We start from the raw sequence: 19,444 nt of genomic DNA, 5'->3' as shown, positions 1-19,444 counted from the left end.
ATCTATGTTATCTATAAATATATTTGGGGGCTAAAGTTGATGAAGGGAAAGGCACTATTTTGGGCTAAAGGACAATGTTGAACCAAGAAAAAAATAATGTAACTTGGATGCAAATAAGTTTAGGCTGGAAATTAGAAGGTCCTAAACACTAAGAAATCAGCAGTTAAAATAACTACTTTAGAGAAGTAGCTTAACATTATTTAAACACTGACAAATATTAAAATATGTTTCTGAAATGTGAACATGCCTGGTTAAAATTGAAATATAGGGCATTTTTAGACATGCAAGTGCCACAGCACTGGGCGCTTTGAAAAGCGTCTCGTGCGGCATCACCTGTAGTTGGAGAAATGGCAAAATGCATTTCAGCACTGAGAAAGTGGCTGTGCCATGCTTTTGAACTAGAACACGTGGGAGGTGTTTTAGTTCAAAAACATGCTACCGCCACTTTCTGCATCCTGATGTGCATTCACCCCTTCTACAAGCGCACGCAGTACAACACATCAGCTCACATGCAGAGCACAGTCGATTAATCGAGTCTGCTTTGAAGTGGTGGGTCTCCGGCACATCACGGGACAACAAGGTATGTGTATAAATGCCCATAGTTTCTCTTTGTAAAACATTTGATATACAAGTTACATGAAGTTGGCATATTAAGAAAAAGCCTGAAAACCATGCAGATAAACTGACACAAGCCACTGACCTGCTACCTTCAGTTCTATTACAGCTTCTGCATAAGTAATACCATCATCAACAAAGCAGTGGTATTGCCCTTCATCTGAAGGCCTGATACTGAGAATTGTCAGGGAAACATTTCCATCTGTGAGGCCATCTTTCCAAAACGCTGTCCTTTTCTCATATTCTGGCAGCTGTCGTCCAAACTGATCTCTCCCATCATGGTACAGATGCACATAATTTGTAAACTCAGACCGGAACCACCTCACTTCCATGTTCTTAGCGCTCATGCTGGGGGACAGGCGGCACGGCAATACGATCTCTTTCCCCACAATGGCAGTGATTGGTTGATCAGGTCCAACAACTGTAAACAGGGCTGTAACAAGAAACACCCCAAAATAAGTTCAGAAGTAAAAAGAGAAATCTAAGAAGCTCAACAAAGAGGTGGACACCCACCTTGCAGTGTTTCAGCCTGTAAAGTGACAAATAACTAAAAACACAGTCTGAAAATAAAAAGGACTGAGCAAATTTAACTGGATCTGACTGTCCACCTGGAGATATTTAGGCGGTGAAAAGGATAGAATACCCTGAAGAAATACAACATATGGGTTTAGAAACTTCAACATTTTTTACTGGAAATTTTCTGAACATTGCATTCCATAAAATTTGTTGGTACTTTGAATTTTTAATCACAGTTTGGGATTAAATACAGATATCAAATCATTGAAATGTCATGTAAAAGAGAATTTTCCTCCTCAATATTGGTTTTGAAAAGCCAGTGGAATGAAGAGAAGGAGGATGTTGTGATACTGTGGTATTGAGGCACATAGAAATGCTTAGAAAAATGGAATTATCAGGTGATAGAAAAAGAGCAATTTTCCTGTATGCTTTGGGGGAAAGAGGAAAACATTTTGTTTTAGACATATTTATTCTTTCTTTCCCCATAACAATGTTGATACAGTCTGGAAGTTCTTGCAATTTCTTTTCCATTTTTGTAAAAGACTAGAATTGGGACAGAATGGGCTTGTCTACACATAAGCATTTACTGAGCCCTAACCAAAATGCCGGTGCAGTAGGGGTATGTGTCTACACATACACACCTTTACTGTTCAGTAAATACGGCAACTTATGGCAACTTGAGCATAAATTGGTCTTGGCATCATGTAGCTTTCACATTTACGCCCGATTAGTTACACCATAGTAATGCATATGTAGATGCCTTACTGGGCAGTAACAGTTGTGTCTATGGACTGATTTGGGACTAATTTTAGTCCCAAGTCATTCCACATACAGCGTTAATACACTTTAATGCCTGCATGTGTAGATGCCAGCCTATTCGTGCTTAATGCGCAGTAATTTACTGCACAGTAAATTTAAACTGGCTTAAACACACCTTTAGACACTCTCTGTGTCAACAAAAATCTACATAAACTTTTCAGCAGCAGCAGAACACACATTAATGTGGAGCAGACACGTACCTGATTCCACCTTGCAAATACAAAGAATAATGCAGAATGTGAGGAAACCAGGCAGCGATGTGGAGACCCTGGAGATTTGGCAAAACAAGGAAGGCATCTTCTTCACTGAAACGTGATCCAGAAGCACAAGGGGAATGCAGAAAAGAATTTGCCTGGAGAACATAGAGCACTGATTATCACTTTTGTGTATTGGATTAGATAGCAGGAAGACAGTGCATACTTCAACCTAGACAAGGGGAAGAACCAGGGTTTCAATAAGCTTATGAAAGTGTGGACTTAAAGCAGCTACTGAAACAGAAATTCCCAAGAAAATCAGCCACCGAAGCAGAAATTCCAGGGTTATCCCTAACTCCCTCTCTCTTTTTCCCTAAATGAAAACTCATGTGTTGAGTCTGGTGATAATGAAGAGTTGTCGTTACATTTTAGACCATATTAAATGAATGAGATCTAGAATCATAACACTATGCACTGTTAAAAAAAGAAAACATGGGGTCCAGATACAGTTGCATGCCAATATAGCTGCTCAAGGCAACATGAGATTCATCCTCTTCAAGATCTTCAGAGTACTGTGTAAATAGCTCTGGCAAAAGTGGTGAGTGGTATCAGTCCTGCATAATGAGTGTTATGCTTTGGACTGTGGAGATAGTGTTTTGAGATGTCTGACAGTTTCAGAAAGTTTCACAGGCCTTCTCTATCTTCAGCAGGCCATGAAGCCTAAAGAAGTTTAACTGACAAACAATGATGTAATTATCCCAGGGCCCTACTGATAGACATCTGGTGGGATGAATGTTGTAAAACAAAGACTCTTCAGTCAAAGCTGCTGAGATATTTGGTTACTGAGCTTGGCGATGGAAAAGTAAGTCACGGCTTTGACAAAATGGAGTGAATGGAAATTAATGTAGAATAAGGTAGAGTGTAAACTCAAAGTGTTCCTCATTATTTCCTCTGTGGATAGTCTTACTTCACAATAAGTGTTTTGACATGTAGAGTTAACTGGGAATGGTTATTCTGGAATTACTCCCCCTGACACAAGTCCTAAACTGAATGTTTTAACTTCCAGTCAATCAAAAGAGAAAACCATTTATCTTGGCTTAAGATATGTATGTGTTGAGAAGGCTGCCCACTGCTGTGCAAAACTGGTCACAGGCTTCCGCTAGGTGTCCATTCAATCGAGAACAGTAATGCAGGCATCACGTTTTTTGCCTTTGTGCTGGCACAAACATTTTATGGTGGCCCAAAACAAAAGCAAATAGACATCTATATACTATGTCACACTGCAATGTGGTTGCTACAAAAAGTAACAGTAATTTGTGCCGCTTTATTGTGATGGGTGTCTATTTTCTTTATGGCAGGAGAGCACAGGCAGCCTGGAGGTTCCCGCCCTCTCCAGGCACCTCAGGCAGAAGGTCTGTGGACTTGGAGGTCTCAGTCTCGTGTGCCCCGGGATTTCCCACACAGGATCAGGACTCTAACTTCAGGATTGCCTTCACGGCTTTCCCTGCTTGCAGACATGTGCTTCCAGGGTCCCAGGGGTGTGACTTTGAACGCTGGGAAACTTAAGGTTCCCCACTTCCAGAGACATGCCCTTGGCAATAGCTATTTTAGTATTGTTCTCAGGTTGACTCAAAATGCTGTTTCACAGTTTTTATAGGAGTTACTGAACAGCAGTAAATAGGGCAGGAGGTGGGGTGCTGAGCAACGCTGATATGCTGGTGCCCTGCCCCTGCCCTTGCCCCTCACTCTTAGCCCACAGCTCTGCCAGTGCCACTCACTCCTGACCCACAGCCCCTGTCTGCCCCCACTAGCTCCCTCCTGGCAGCAGCTTCATCCCAGCACCAGCATATGAGCCCAGCTGCAGCTCTTCCAGCTGCTGCTTTGTGGCTCTGAGCAGTGCCAGCCCTTTCTGTTCTGCTCCCCATGCCTGTGCCTAGGCCCCAGAAATCCCCATGCTGTTTCTGGGAAGCCCTTGACTGGGGCTCAGGGACCGGGCTGGGCAAGCCCCTTCCCTCCCTGTGCACAAGATGCTCTAAGGAGGCCAATCTGCTGCAGCCTTGTGCCAATCCTTTTCCCCCCAACAGGCTTAGGCAGCATGCTGGGGCAGCAGGGGCATGGGGCAGCCATAGACATGAGGGTTGTGTGAAGCTTCAGGTGCTGATTAAATTCAGAGGAGATTTGACCCGATTTGGCAGCCAAATCTCTGAATCCAAATTGAATCAGGAGACCAATAAAATGGTCTGAATCAATTCAAAGCTCTCCAAATCAGTTCAGAAAAGATCCAGAGAGCTTCAGAGATTCGGTCAGTCCTTACTTGTTGCCCCGGGGAGCTTGACGCAGACTCCATGCCGGTAAGTAAGGGGTGCGGGGGACGGACTAGAGGAGGGGGGAGGGGAACATGGGGGGAGAGCTACCAGGCCGAATCCCCTGCCTGCTCTCCTGAGCACCTCCTGAGCACCTGCTCTCCCAGCTCCATCAATGGTTCCCCCCCGGCCCCAGCATCTCGGCTCTTAAAAAAAAAAGCCTGCACTTACCAGTTGCTGCAGCAGCCTCACGGCTTCTTGGGGCTCATGGCATAGCCCCCTCCAGCACAGGGCAATGGGGAAAAACAGATATCACCTCCCCACCTGGCAGCAGCTGGTGAGTGTGGGGCTTTTTATATATTTTTTATTTTTTAAGAGCTCGGATGCAGGGCAGCCACGGACAGGGCTGGGAGAGTAAGCAGGGGATGGGATCCTGTTTTATTCAGAGATTCAGCCAATTCGGTGGTGACTACATCTCCAAATCTGATTTGGCCGAATTGATTCAGGACAGTGATTCAAATCACCGAATCAAATCACTGTCCCCAGAATCGGCCAAATCCAAATCCAAGCGAATGTTAGCCATAGGCCTAATAGAGATGCTTTGGCTGGAAGCTAGAGCATTCCTCTGGGGGGACGCACCCTCCAGTTTCCTCAGGGCAAGCTCCGGGAGTGTGCTGCGTGTCACTTCTTTCCATTGTGTAATTTTTTGATACCAGGATTTCCCAGTATCAAATTTAGAGTCTGCACTGCATATTTGCAGCACGGGGAAACTTTTTTCATTCCCAGTGTGCCACTTGCAGCATCTCAAACTGATTTGAGATGCCACTACAGGCACATGCTCACTCATCTGGATGCAGCCATAAGTGGTACGAACATAAGTGTCTCTTTTATGAATACGAATTTAAATGTCATTCTATTTCATTTTTTTCCATTATAGAATCACAATTATAATAATACCAGCAAATTGCCAGTCCAGAATGACGGGCTCCAGGTCCAGATGTGCTCCTTGCCCGGGTGGATTAATGTGTCCTGGGGCCCTGGGCAAACACAAAATTGGAGGTCCCCTCTCCCCACAGGAGCTGGGCTACAGGGGAAGTTGGGGAGTGGCCCCTTCTCCTCCTGGTGCTGGCTGGGGAGCCTGGGGAGACTGCTGGGCTTGGGGCAGTAGGCACATGCCTTCCTATTCCCCCTGCTCCCCAACCCCCTCTTCCACTATGGCCAAACATACACACACTGTTACCTCTCAGCTCGGGGGTCCTGGGGAGCCCTGGCCCAGGACGCAGCCTGTCTGACTCCCAAAGGACTCCCCCTTCCCCACCTCTGCCTGAACAAGAACTGGTCCAGCACAGATCTGCAGGCCCACATCCCTGGGAGGAGTCTGGCACAACCCCATGGCCTTCCCGGGGGTGTGGGCCCCTGGATCTGTACTCAGATGACAGGAGGCTGCTGCTGTTGCCTGGGGCCAGTGGCAGCATCTGCCTTTCTTGGCGCTGGATGCGGGCTGTGCCCAGTGCTGGTCCCAGGTGGCAGGGGCAGCCTCCTGTCATCTGGTGCAGATCTGGGTGCACTCACCCCCGGGAGGAGTCCAGCTTAACCCCACAGCCCTCCCGGGGGTGTGGGCCCCCAGATCTGCACTCAGATGACAGGAGGCTGCTGCTCCCAGCAGATTTTGCTTTTAAGACGTTGAGGTGCAGTTTCCAAGAAACCGCTGCACCCATCCCCTTGAAACTTGGCAGGCTTCATGCCCTCAGAAGGGGCTACCACCCTGCAATTTGCATCTGGGCAAATTGTGCCAGGGCAGCACAGGGCTCACAACAGTGTTAGAAATGGAGTATTGTTATAATATTGTTAGAAATGGAGTGTTGTTAGAAATGCACAGTTTGCATGTCGTACCTGATAAGAAAAAAACACTGCCAAGGACTTTTTTTTCCTTGGCCAGTCTTGCTACAGTTTTTCTTATGCTAAATCACTCTCTCCCCCAGCCTCCCCCTGGTTTTCTCATGCAGATTACAGAAGCTGGAATTCAACTGACTGTGTGCTTGAAAGGGGGGGGGGGGGATTTAAACTCTTGGTGACCTTGTTAGAAATATTATTACAAATGCATTATCAATAGTGTTGTTAGAACAGCACAGCTGCTAGCTCTCCTTGTCTCCTTGGTGGAAGAGGGGGGGTTGGAGATTGAAGGAAAAAGCTACTAAGGGCTCTTTGTACTAAGGTATCACTCTCTCTTTGTTCTGCAAATTTACTATCTCTTTGTTACACTAAATCACACTTTCTTTCATGGCTCCCACATTTCTTAGGCTAGATAAGAATAATTGCCATCTTGGCCTTGAATTTGAACTTCTTGTAACCCAAAGTACTTTCTGGGCAAGCGCAATCAGCTAATACATATAAGCCTATCCGCCCTGCATACTTAAGTAGTTAATTATAATACACATGCGATGTATGATGTGACGTATTCACATACATGTTTGTATGAACCGGAAATGAGTTGTAAGAGTTCCTGCTTCTGTACACGTGCTCAGGAGAGAGGGGATAAAAGCCTGCGAGAAGTGTTCCCCGCGGGCAGAGGGTTTGATCTTTTGTCTCTCTCTCTGACCCTATTTGCAAATATATACCTTTTGTATTGCTAATGGAGTGTGTCTGTGACTGAGAGTTTTTTTCGCCTCCCGAGAAACGAACCATAGCAGATTTCTGCAACAAGTGCAAGCCTCCAGAGTCACAGCCGGTGCTGAACTGTCCGATGCGAGAGGTTATTGGGGAAGGAGGCAATGCAACTTTTGTCTACACCCCATTTAGCACTTCAGATTTATTTAACTGGAAGAATCAGAGCCCCTCTTTTCGTGAAGACCCTGAAAAGATGAGGGACCTGTTTCGATCTATTGGGCAGACTCATCGACCCACTTGGGCTGATGTCCAGATGATGCTCCAGACCCTCCTAACCCTGGAGGAGAGGAGATTAGTGTTGGGAACAGCGGAACGTATTGCAGCAGCCAGAGTTGAGTCAGAGGGTGCTGCTGGCCGTACTCTGTGTGATACCTGCCCTATAGAAGAGCCAAGATGGGATAATCATACTGCAGAGGGCAGAGAGCTGAGTGCACGGTATCTGGGAATTATAGTGGAAGCAATGGGAAAGGCAGTGCCTCGGGTTACTAATCTGTCTAAGTTGTATGAAGTGAGAAAGGGAAGAGAGCAGGATCCCTCAGCTTTCCTTGGGAGGCTGTATGAGGCGTTTCGCAGGTTTTCGGATCTGGATCCAGAAGCCCCAGATAATCAACGCATGGTAAATCTTATGTTTATTGGTCAATCTGCTGCTGATATCCGTAAGAAGTTACAGAAAACTGAGGGAGGTGCGGGGAAACCGATTTCAGAGATGGTGGAAATTGCATATAAGGTGTATGGGAATCGTGAGCAAGTGCAGGAGCGCAAGGAGGATAAAAAGGCTCAGCGACAGATGGCAGCACTAGCAGCTGCTATAACTGGAGGGAACCCTGGAAAGGCTGGGATACAGAAGGGGAAAGGAGAAAGAGTGGGAGCAGACGTTTGTGCTTATTGCAAAGAGAAAGGACACTGGAAGAGGGAATGCCCGAAGTTGAAGGAGAAGAGAGAGAGGGAACCGAGAGGTCACCTCATGCGGGCAGAAGACAAGGGTGAGGATTCAGAATGAAGGGGACAGGGATCTAAGACCACTACCCTTCGGGTTGGAGCCCGAGAAGATCCCATGGTAACCATTAGGGTTGGTGGCAAAAACTTTGAAGCCTTGGTGGATACTGGGGCTACATTTTCAATGATTCCAGAAAAAACCCCCTGTGCAGGAACTAGTGAACAGCATGTACTTGTAGAAGGGATTGAGGGAACGCAATCCCGACTCCCTGTTTGTAAACCACTCCTCACCAAAGTGGGGGACCATTTGCTCGAGCACTCCTTCGTGTATTCTCCAAGTTCCCGGTTGCACTCCTTGGGCGGGACTTACTCACAAAATTGCAAGCTGAGATCTTTTTCAGAGACGATCAGATGGTGGTCCAGCTACCTGTCAAGCAGAGCTCGAACTATCAGATGGCTCTCCTGGAGGACCGACGCCCTGCAGTAAGTCCAGAAGATCACATGACTGGAGTAGACCCCTCGGTATGGGCTGATGGAACCCCTGCACGAGCTAAGTTCGTCTCCCCGGTAAGGATTGTACTCAAGGATGGGGAGGGGCCCGTTCGGGTAAAGCAGTATCCACTCAGCCGAGTGGCCAGAGCTGGACTCAAGCCGTTAATAGAGAAATACAAGAGGTGCGGATGGCTAGTGGAAGGGTCCTCACCCTATAACACCCCCATCCTTGGAGTGCCGAAGGCAGATGGGGTCTCATACAGACTGGTCCAAGACCTACGGGCAGTAAATAAGAAGGTCCTTTCAGACCATCCTGTAGTCCCGAACCCTCACACGATTTTGACACAAGTACCGGGGGAAGCTGAAATATTTTCAGTGCTAGATTTGAAAGATGCTTTCTTCTCTATTCCCCTTCACCGAGAGAGTCAAAAATTGTTTGCTTTTGAATGGGAGGATCCAGACACCTTCCATAAAGCCCAACTCATGTGGACAGTTCTCCCACAAGGATTCGTAGCAGCCCCCCATATTTTCGGACTTGCCCTTCAGAAGGACTTGGAGGAGTGGAAGGGATCACACCCTGCAGTGACTCTCCTCCAGTATGTGGATGACCTGCTAGTTGCAAACCCAAACTTGCAGCTCTGCGAGGAAGCCACCAGGTCACTGCTAAACACTCTGGGGGAAAAAGGATATAAAGTCTCTAGAGAGAAAGCCCAGATATGTCAGCCTCAAGTCACATTTTTGGGATATAAGCTCTCAAAAGGAGTCAGAGCCCTGAGTGCAGATCGCATACAGGCAATCCAAGGTCTAACCCCACCTAAGTCACCCAAGAAGCTGCGGGCATTCCTAGGGCTAACTGGGTTCTGTCGACTATGGATACCAGATTATGGTGGGAAGGCTAGACCACTGTATGACTCCCTGACTAAGGAGAGTCTCACTAAATGGAAATGGAATAAAGAAATGCAGCAGGCCTTTGATCTGCTGAAGGCAGCATTAACCCAGCCCCCTGCCCTGGCCATCCCAAACAGTAAAAAACCATATCGACTGTATGTTCATGAGAATTGAGGGGTTGCATCAGGCGTGCTGACACAGCCGTCAGGCCCGACCTGGAGACCCGTGGGATATTACTCAAAGGTTCTAGATCCAGTTGCACTCGGGTGGCCAGCCTGTCTTCGGGCTGTGGCAGCCACAGCAGTGGTTGTTGAAGAAGCCCAGAAGATAGTCATGGGTGCGGATATGGAAATACTCACTCCTCATGGAGTTCCCCAGATCCTAGGGACTGAGGGAGGGAAATTTCTTAACCCCTCCAGACAATCACGGTATGAGATATTTTTGCTCTCTAATCCAGGACTTACTTTCAAACATACTACAGCTTTAAACCCTGCAACCTTGCTGCCGGAGCCAGGGAAACCCATGCATGACTGTCTTGAGGTCCTGAATCAAACTACGCAGCTGCGACCTGATCTTGCTGAGGACCCAATTGAGGACCCAGATGTTGAATACTTCGTAGACGGCTCCAGCTCTGTCATCGATGGAAAAAGATGAACAGGATGTGCAGTGGTAACCTTGGATAAGGTATGGAGGGAGTCATTGCCGAGCTCATGGTTGGCACAGGCCGCGGAACTCACTGCGCTCACCCGAGCATTACAGCTGGGGACAGACCAGCGGGTTAACATATACACTGACTCTCGCTATGCTTTTTCTACAGTCCATGCGCACGGACTATTGTGGAAAGAAAGGGGCTTTATTACGGCCTCTGGGAATAAGATTGCTAATGGCCCCCAGATTATCAAGCTACTAGAGGCACTCCACCGGCCTAAAGAGGTAGCAGTCATTCATGTGCGGGCCCATGGGAAGGCTGCTGAGGAAAAGCATAAGCTTGGAAATCCAAAGGCTAATGCAGCAGCAAAGGAAGCTGCATTTATTGGGGGAGAAGCGGAAGGGGTATCCAAGCAGGCCATGTCCCATGCCATATGGCCAGACGTCCAGGATTTAGTCCCACAGTATTCCCCTGAAGAAGATAAATTTGCACAGAAAGCTTGTGCAGAAAAGAACTCCCAGGGGTGGTGGATAGTACCAGGAGGGAAAGTCATGATACCCAGGCCATTGCTTTGGGAGGTGCTGCAACAGCTCCATGCAAGAACCCATATGGGAGGCTTGGCCATGGGTGATCTAGTGATCCGCCAAGCAGTAGCCCCAGGGCTATATGTAGAAGCTCAGCGCATTGCTACCAAGTGCATCACATGCCAGAAAGTAAACCCTCGAAGGAAACCCCCTGTGCCAATGGGAGGTAGACCCTGGGCAGCGTACCCTGGACAGGCATGGCAGATTGATTTTGCCGAGCTCCCACGGTCCGGACATCACGGGTCTTTACTTGTCATGGTAGACATGGGTCGAGGCCTGGCCCACCAGGACTGCCACTGCGGCTACAGTAGTGAAGTATTTGTTGCAGGAGATCATTCCCTGGTATTCCCTGCCTGAGTCCATTGAGTCGGATCAAGGACAACACTTCGTGGGAAAGGTGGTTCAAGAAGTCGTGCAGACTCTCAAGGTTACTTGGAAATTACACACACCATGGAGACCACAGAGTTCAGGACAAGTGGAACGCATGAATAGGACCTTAAAGACTCTGCTCACCAAAATCTGTATTGAAACACACTTTAAGTGGCCTCAAGCACTGCCGCTCGCTCTTACTAGCATTCGAAACACTCCCCGACGGGGCCTCAAATTGACCCCATATGAAATTATGTTTGGCAAGCCCCCTCGAGTCTTACCTCCTGGGATGCGAGAAAATGTAACTTTTGAATTAGGTAATAGTGAACTTCATATGTACGTTATTGCTTTGCAGTCTGTCTTGTCTTCTCTTCACAGGTATGCAGCCTCCTTTCAGCGTCTGCCTTTAAACGTACCAGTACATGACTTCTCCCCGGGAGATTGGGTCTTGGTGCAGCGGTGGAAAAAGGAACCTTTGACTGAGAGGTGGAGTGGCCCTTTCCAGGTACTTCTAACAACTCACACCGCTGTAAAGATTGCTGGCCATGACCGTTGGATACACCATACCCATGTGAAACGACATCCACAAGCGTCAGAGGACAACAACTCCCAAGACGAACTCACTCCGGAAGCTGAGTCGTCTTCGGAACAAGAAGCCAGCAAGTGGAGCTGTGAACCTACTGGTGATCTCCAAGTGCGCCTGAGACGGCTTAATCAGAGCTCAGAAAATTAGTCAAGAAAGTAAAAGGGAAAATATGGTGGGAATCTTAATGTGCCTTGTTGTTATCTGCATAATGAAAGAAGCAGGATTGCGTAGCCTTAGCCGCTGGCCTATGCCCCCGCTTTCCCCAATTGTTTCCCCAGGGACAAATTTGTATGTTGACATGATGGAAAGAATTGCAGGTACTTTTAATCTTACCAACTGCTGGGCCTGTGCGGGGCTCCGGGAGGCCAGAGGCCAGTGGCCTTGGAGGGCTTTTCCTTTGGCCCCGAAGTGGCTAGTAAGTAGTAAGGCAGATGTTAAGAGTAGTAGTCAAAAATGGGATGAGAACCACAGTTGGGAATTTTCCCAAGTGGCATTGGGAGGGTATTGCATCAGTAATAATGGTACAGGAAAAAGGTTGGGACACAGCCGTTGCATATGGACTTTAAAAGTAAGGTGGATGAACCTTACAAAATTAGAACGGCTTTATTATCCTAATAGCCCAGGGTATAATCGGCTAGTGTGGCAGCATCCTAATGGAACAATTGTGTGGTTTAATAAGTATTGGAGTGCCACAAATCGAAGTGATGATCGGACAGATTGTACAGACAAGAGCCAGGATGGGCTATGGGAATGTTCCATGAAAGGAGGCCACGCAGTTGCTGGTCCTTTGGGTCCAGAAGGAGGCTTGGGGTTTCCCGAGATGCCCTATGGTTGGGCCCCTCCAAATGCCACCAATAGAGAAAATAGGGCCTTAAGAGAATACTATTGGATTTGTGGACAACGGGCCTATACAATACTACCACAAGGGTGGACAGGAACTTGCTATATGGGAGTAATTGTACCAGCTTTCTTTTTGTTACCGTCTGAGGTTGGAAATAAGCTGGGAGTCTCTTTGTATGATGATTGGAAAAGGGCCAAGAGAAGTACTGATGTAAGTTTGACACAGGGTGGCTCCCAAAAGTGGAAGGAGGATGAGTGGCCTCCTCAGAGGATTATTGAGTATTATGGACCGGCTACATGGGCTAATGATGGGAGTTGGGGGTACCGGACACCAATATATATGCTAAAGAGAATCATCAGCTTGCAGGCAGTCTTGGAAATAATTACTAACCAAACTGCCACTGCTCTCGAGTTATTGGCCCGACAGAGTTCTCAGATGAGAGCAGCCATATACCAAAATCGGATGGCCTTAGACTATTTACTTGCAGAGGATGGCGGAGTCTGCGGAAAGCTCAACCTAATTGTTGCCTCCAAATAGATGACAACGGAAAAGCGGTCTTAGAGATTGCCAAAGAGATAAGGAAAATAGCCCATGTACCAATACAAACGTGGGAAACCACATGGAATAAGGACTGGTGGTTTAAATTATTTGGAGGACCCTGGTGGAGAAAAGTAGGGTTTGTGCTTTTGTGTGCTCTGACTGGTTTGATTTTTATCCCTTGCCTTATTCCTTGTCTCACTAGATTGATAACCACCACAGTAGAAGGAATGCAGGTCACAGCAGTCCCTTTGAAAGCACAGACTGTAGCAAAAGTCATGGTCCTCAGAAAAATTCCTCGTAATTATCTTGATATGTCCAAAAGAAGTAAAGAGCAGAAAGCATCTTGAGGGGGGATATTGTTAGAAATATTATTAAAAATGCATTATCAATAGTGTTGTTAGAACAGCACAGCTGCTAGCTCTCCTTGTCTCCTTGGTGGAAGAAGGGGGGTTGGAGATTGAAGGAAAAAGCTACTAAGGGCTCTTTGTACTAAGGTATCACTCTCTCTTTGTTCTGCAAATTTACTATCTCTTTGTTACACTAAATCACACTTTCTTTCATGGCTCCCACATTTCTTAGGCTAGATAAGAATAATTGCCATCTTGGCCTTGAATTTGAACTTCTTGTAACCCAAAGTACTTTCTGGGCAAGAATACACATGCGATGTATGATGTGACGTATTCACATACATGTTTGTATGAACCGGAAATGAGTTGTAAGAGTTCCTGCTTCTGTACACATGCTCAGGAGAGAGGGGATAAAAGCCTGCGAGAAGTGTTCCCCGCGGGCAGAGGGTTTGATCTTTTGTCTCTCTCTCTGACCCTATTTGCAAATATATACCTTTTGTATTGCCTAAAGAACTTTCTGAGCATGCGCAATTAGCTGATGCATATTTACTTATCCGCCCTGCATACTTAAGTAGTTAATTATAATATACATGCGATGGATGAAGAGAAGTAGCCACATACATGTTTGTATGAAACGGAAATGAGCTGTAAGAGTTCCTGTTTCTGCACATGTGCCCAGGAGGGAAGGGATAAAAACTAGCTGAAAAGTTCCTCAGGGGTTCGGAGTAATCTGAGTCTCTTGGCTCTGCTCTGACCCTATTTGCAAATACACCTTTTGTGCTGCTAATAAGTGTGTGTCTGAGATTTCTTCGCGTGCCTCCAGAGAAACGGACTGCAATTTTTTGCAACAACAGCAAGCAGGTTCTCCATGCAGCTCAGCTGCTTTCTGCCATGATGGGACATGCCTCCTGGGCTGCGCAGGCCCCAGGGGAGGGAAGTAACAAATCTGGGAGGTGCGGGTCCCCAGGAGTGTGTGGGGTGGCAGGAAGCCACCTCATCCAAGCCTAGAGAAAGCAACAGTAGGGAGTGGGGACAGAAGGGTCTGGACCCAGGTCCGTAGCCCTGGCAGCTGGCTCCCCATTCCAGCAGGGCTGGGGTAGCAGTGGCTGGGGGGGGAGGTGAGGGGCACCAGCAAGCCTGTGAGTGTTATGGAAAGGGACAGAGAGGCACAGGCAGGGCCAAGAAGCTGTGGACAGAAAGTGAGGGGCATCTGGAGGAAGTGGGGGCTGTTGGGGGTCTTTAATTTTAATCACAGTTTTGGGGGGGGTTTATTAAAGAATATGTGATTTTTTTAGCAGAGAATTTGGTGCTTTTTATTAGGGAAAACCAGGATCCATGCTCATCATTTAAGTGGCTATTTTTTAATCTTTACAACAGTATTTTTGGCACTTCTGTACAGTGGAAATTCTACTCCTTGATGTATAAGCTGCACGTGTAGACCTCTATGTACTTACATACCTGGGTGCATGCACCAGGAACTATATGGTGGAGGAGACCTGTACATTTTAGCCCAACAGCTGAGAGGCTGTAGTCCTTTCCTGGAAAGGGGGGATGCAGGTTCTAGGCTCCTGTTGGCTAATCTATCCATATGATCCGATGGAGTAAGCTGTTGCCCACAAAAGCTCCTGCTCTTCTGAACTAGTTGGTCTCGGTTGCCACCATCTCCACTAGCAGGTGCTATCACAACAGCTATGTCTTCACAGCTGTAGTGGCAACAGCTCCCTAGTGTAGACAAATTGGTGAAAGCCACCGGAAACCCAAAGCAGTTTTTCTTCAGGCTAACCAATAGCAGACTAATCTGTACACTGATTATAGTCTATGGCCTAGATCTGGTATCTTTATGCTATACTACAAACTACAATCTCTCCGAATCAGCCTCTGAATCCACTGAATCTCTCCAATCTTTCCCTGAGCCGATTTCGCCAGTTTGAATTGATTTGGGACAGTGATTTGAGTCTCTGAATCGAATCACTGCTGTTTTCCAATGAATTGGTTGAATCCAAATCCAAATCCAAATGAAATACTTCCTTATTTGCACAGGCCTACTGCCTGCCCTCTGCCCAAACCCTTCCCAAGCTTCTGTGTGTTCTGTGCGAGAAACTGTGGAAGAGACGCCTCCCACACGGACCTGCAGGCTCCTAACAAGTATTCAAAAAATCCTGAGTCAGGTAGATCCCCAGAACTCATAAGACTTGCCTAAAAATCATGGGGTATAAAATACATTTTTAATTCAGCCCCCGAGGCCTCAGTTTATACTGGGATCATATTCTCTAGCTTTACTCTGGAATAATGGGGATTAGAAAGCTCTGTTAAAACACAAACAAACAAGCAATTTAAAGCAATAAATAAAATTTATAACAGGATGGAGGAGCTTAGGATTTAAGAAAATCATTATCTGTTTCTTTATCATTGGCGCAGCAGTGGAAGTGGGCAGTATTACAATACAGTTTGGTACTATATGGCAATTAAAACAATATCAAATTGTTTCAAGTATTTCTTTCTAGTTTTGTCATGCAACTATTTCAAACAAATTCTTGTTTCAAATAGTTTCAAAGGGGAAAAAATATGCATTGCTGGGAATTTATAGATTTGCATGGTTTGCCCTTTATTGATTATTAAAGGAGAAAAGATTTAAGGAAAAAATAGAGGAACTTTTTTGGTTTTGGTTTTAATTTCAATTTAATTTGTCACATGACAAAAATGTATGCTGTGAATTACTTTCTAAAAGAACTGGGAAAAGTGCATAAAATTAAAGTATATTTTGTTGAAAAGCTCTCATGAAAAATTGTTTTAAAATGTTTAGTTTCTCTGAAGATACTACAATAAAATCATCTGTCCTTTAAAAAAATAAGTGGAGAATACTCTATTTCACCATTTCGAACATGACTTATATCTTGCCAGGAGGTTATCAAATCTTCCCTGAAGGTATAATTATCATTGTTGTCCTTGCTGGCCAGCCCCACACATCTCTGGAAGCTCTTTGGAAATGCTGGTCCCATTTCAGCATATACGTGTTTCCCTGTGTATTAATATTTAATTATGTGCTTAATTCCCACTGATTTCAGGCTCAGTAAAAGATACAATTTTGTACTTTGATTCATTCTAGAAATATTTTTTCTCCTACTTCTTTCAAAGACAAATACTGAAATGCTTAAGTCTACAATCAGAGCATGAAAACCACAGAAAGAAAAGGTCCAAACAAAATAATCAAAAAAAGAAAATGATGTAAGTTGAGATTGGAACAGTCTATTCTTTCCTGTACTTCAAGTAGAAGAGGTTCTCTTTTACAAAACTTTGTCTTACCTTAGAGAAAGATTGGGCCTGTTTGTTTCATTTCCATTTAGTTTCAGTATTTTCTGGGTAATTTTTTGTTCTTTTTTGAGGTTTTGGGGTTTTATTTGGGGGGGGTTGCTATGAAATCTATCTGTAAAATATTTGAATGCAATTGATTTTGAGTGTACAAATAATGGAGTTTTTAAATAAATAATAAAAGTAATTGTCAAAGGATTGTCTATTTTTTGTATTATTACATTACCTAACAAAAAATGGTCTCTTGGAGAGCATAAAAGGTCTCCTGAATGTTTATCAATCAACAAAGTTCACCTACCTGGCTGATCCTGATGGGAAGTTTTATTCTGTGTTCTGGCTCCAAAAATGCTTTTGCTTTTGTCAAGAACCTGAAAGATGCCTTGTGCCCTCCAAAAGATGACTTCAGTTTTGTCCAGAAAGTTGGAAAAAGTTCTTCAGCATGTCATATAGCAAGTTCCATATCTAATTCCTGCAGTAAAAGAGCTACAGGTTTTAATTGTAGCTTTTCTGTCCAGTTTTTACATTTAAAACTTCTATATGCATTGTCATCTTGAAGCATTTGTTAAATTGGGAAGTGAAAGGAACAGCAGCTTCCTGGGCAGGGCCCAGCCTGCTGTATATGCTCAGACACAAACACTTACATGTCCATGCTGCCAGGGAAATAGCATTTCTACTTATGAAAAGGAGGCATTTGGCACTTATGTGATTAAAATCTGCTGTTTACACTCACTAGGGGAAACAGAATGTGCCGTGTGTGTGGTGGGGACTCTTAGGTTGCTCCAAAAATATGTGGCCCTAAGAGATTTTGAGACCTTCCTGCCACTAACTCTGAGCGGGCCTAAGAACTTGCCTAGAAAGCAAAAAAAGGAACAGAAGTCCCAGGAAAAGGGAGTACTGATAATTGATTCAATATAGTACCAATATATCTATACTCAGGCATTAGCACCTCAGCCAAAAGGGGTTTTCTCACTTTTATAAAGAAAAGTGGGATTTGTAGTTCAGGACTCTGCAGGGTTGCTCATCACGGCTCATCACTTCCTCTTCCTGCTTCCAGATTCCTGAGGGCAGCATCACAGCCCTCAGGAACCTGTAGGTTTGCTCCCCTTCTGTTATACAGTAATATAACATTTCCCATGAATGACTGGTGCCTTCTGAGACGGTGGGGGGTGCTATGGTGGTGAGCAGAGAGCGGGGACTCCCCGCAGCCACCAGCATCAGTGTCAGTGTCGTCGTCGGCAAGTGGCGAGTGGCAAGCAGGGACCACCTGGAGCCGCCAGTGTTGGTGTCGGTGAGTGGGGACCGCCTACAGACGCTATCAGAAGTGTTAGAAGTGGGGGGGAGGGTTGGCAAGTGGTGAGTGGGGACTGCCCACAGAAGCTGGTGGCAGCTTTGGTGGTGGCCAATCTCGGCGGGGGAGTGGGGTGGGAGGGGAGCATGTGCCCCCACTACCCCCTGTATGCATTGCCTATGACATTTCCTATTCACACAATACATTACATTACACAATACATACACTACAGTATGAGATTTCATTACCTGGATAGATCACAGGTCTTCTCCACTGAAAGAAAGAGAAATATGGGTGACCAAATGGAACCATAAAAAGATTCTTTGATGAGGAGCACTTGGCCCAAGCAAAAGCCTGGAAAGACCAGAGTGATGCTAGACACAAATGGGGCAACATGTGGAAGGACTAACTGGGACACTGTCATTTCATGGCATTAAATCTGTATAAACCTCATCCATCAAAGTGATGTCAAATCCCTAGCTGCTGTTTGACAACTCTCTAAATTGCAATGACCAGGAAGCCTCAGTATCCAAAGACACCACTGACTTTCAAATGCTGTAGGCCCTGGGAGAGGGCCTGGCTCCAGAGATACTCCTGTTATTGGCATATAGGGTGGATTACTGTTAGTCATTCTTTATGAGCTGTTTCTTGTAGGTACAGAATGCAGCAAGGGTGACCACCTGTCTCTAATTGAGTGGAACAGTCCTGAAATGGGAGCATCAAGTCCGGGTCCCAGGTTGCAGGACTCCAGGACAGCATTTGTCTCAGATTGGCAGTGTTGTGCACGAATCTGAGTTGTCCATTCACCATGGAAGGTGGCTTACACCTGCAGGCTGCAGCATTTCACCCTGCAAAGGGCAGTTTAAGGCTGCTGGGAATAGGACGCAGGACACGCCACATGCATATCTGTGGCCGTACGCATGTATGGGGCTGAAAAGAATCTCAGGCAGCATGGAGAGTAGTTCCCTGCAGGTAAGTCTATGGAGGGCTGCATAAGTGGGGCGGGGGCAGCTTGAGATTCTCACAGTGAGGGAGGTAGTGGGACTGTGGCACTGCCCAGTGAAAGCAGTGCATGGGACCTGGGGCTGCGACATGGAGCAGGAACAGGTCACAGGTGGCTCATGTGGAGGGGGGAGGTAAGAGGCAGCTCCTAGTCACTGCACTCCTTTCACAAGGGGGAGATAGGGGGACACAGATTTCTGTGTGGTGTGGGGGCAGTTGTAGGCTGCCTGCTGCAGGGATTCCCACCCTGCCTTCCCTCCACAAACCCTGAGCTGGCCGTGCTGCCAGGTTGAGGCATCCTCTGCCTGCCTAGCAGCAGCAGGGGTGGCAGCAGCAACAGCATGGACTTGTGCCCCGCACTAGTGCTGGGTGGGCAGGAAGTTCATGGCCAGCCCAGGGCTTCTGGGGGAAGTAGGCAGCAGGGCAGGGATCACTACATCCACAACAGGCAGCCTGCATCTACTCAACTCTGCTATGGCCATGCTGCTGGTGGGTGTTG

General features: G+C 46.3%; 1 long non-coding RNA gene across 1 annotated transcript; it reads right to left on the bottom strand.

Moving 5' to 3' along the window:
* Nucleotides 1-680: 680 nt before the first annotated feature.
* Nucleotides 681-17,725, bottom strand: LOC149851729 (uncharacterized). The gene is made up of 3 exons (XR_016439560.1): nucleotides 16,954-17,725; nucleotides 2,151-2,302; nucleotides 681-1,048 (listed from the first exon to the last, which is right to left on the bottom strand). It is a non-coding gene; the product is annotated as an uncharacterized LOC149851729 (long non-coding RNA).
* Nucleotides 17,726-19,444: the final 1,719 nt, after the last annotated feature.

Source organism: Crocodylus siamensis, unplaced genomic scaffold, assembly GCF_052110815.1.
Source record: "Crocodylus siamensis isolate JL-2025a unplaced genomic scaffold, ASM5211081v1 HiC_scaffold_319, whole genome shotgun sequence".
Lineage (NCBI taxonomy): Eukaryota > Metazoa > Chordata > Crocodylia > Crocodylidae > Crocodylus > Crocodylus siamensis.
This window is presented reverse-complemented; position numbering and strand designations above follow the sequence as displayed.